Source organism: Acanthisitta chloris, unplaced genomic scaffold, assembly GCF_000695815.1.
Source record: "Acanthisitta chloris isolate BGI_N310 unplaced genomic scaffold, ASM69581v1 scaffold12631, whole genome shotgun sequence".
NCBI classification, from domain to species: Eukaryota; Metazoa; Chordata; class Aves; order Passeriformes; family Acanthisittidae; genus Acanthisitta; species Acanthisitta chloris.
This window is the reverse complement of record NW_008655517.1, coordinates 1-269: the sequence shown is the minus strand read 5'-3', so window position 1 is coordinate 269 and position 269 is coordinate 1.

Here is a 269-nt window from a genome sequence, read left to right as displayed (position 1 = left end):
CTCCCAGCAGCAACCCGCAGTCCTTATACGGTAAAACTAACTCGCTGACATGTGATAAAATAGCAGGAAGATGCCGGGAAGGCTAATCACACACCAATCTAAGTGAAACCAGCTGTCCAGCCCAGGCAGAGAGCCGCACGCTAGTGGCAGAATTCGCATTTCTCAGCGCAAACCGGGAGGGGAAAAGTTATTTTTCAGCAATCCGGACATCGCCCAGCTGTGCAGCAGCCAGCGGTGCGGCACCGGGAGGCGGGAACGGCCGCTCCGGC